Source organism: Sinocyclocheilus rhinocerous, unplaced genomic scaffold (genome assembly GCF_001515625.1).
Source record: "Sinocyclocheilus rhinocerous isolate Xijiao unplaced genomic scaffold, SAMN03320098_v1.1 scaffold8788, whole genome shotgun sequence".
Lineage (NCBI taxonomy): Eukaryota > Metazoa > Chordata > Actinopteri > Cypriniformes > Cyprinidae > Sinocyclocheilus > Sinocyclocheilus rhinocerous.
Window position 1 is genome coordinate 1 of NW_015660058.1, and position 483 is coordinate 483.

Below are 483 nucleotides of genomic sequence, written 5' to 3' on the forward strand. Positions count from 1 at the left end.
GGGTTCAAATCCCGCTTCTGACAAAGGCTCTTTTAGAGTGATCAGGCTAGGAGTAGATTTGGAAGTAATTATGAGACAGCAATATTCATATTTTGGATCCTTTATTTTGCCATCTGACCAACTCCAGGGATAGGGTTGCCCTTCACATCTTTGCCTGTTTATGTCAGAATGGCCGAGCGGTCTAAGGCGCCAGACTCAAGGCTCATTAACCTTCTCAGTTACTGAGGTTTCTGGTCTCCAAATGGAGGCGTGGGTTCAAATCCCACTTCTGACAAAGGCTCTTTTAGAGTGAACAGTCTAGAAGTAGAATTTGAAGTAATTCTGAGACAGTAAATTATATATTTTAGATCATTTATTTTGCTTCTGACCAACTCCACTGATAGATTTGCCTTTCACATCTTTTGGAGAATTAATCAGAATGGCCGAGTGGTCTAAGGTGCCAGACTCAAGGCATGTCAATCTTCTCAGTTGATGAGGTTTCTG

The 483-nt window shown here is 41.8% G+C and overlaps 1 non-coding gene across 1 annotated transcript; it reads left to right on the forward strand.

Annotated features, from left to right (window-relative positions):
* The first annotated feature begins 162 nt into the window (after positions 1-162).
* On the forward strand, positions 163-274 carry trnal-caa (transfer RNA leucine (anticodon CAA)). The gene is made up of 2 exons: positions 163-200; positions 229-274. It is a non-coding gene; the product is annotated as a tRNA-Leu (tRNA).
* The last annotated feature ends 209 nt before the right edge of the window (positions 275-483 follow it).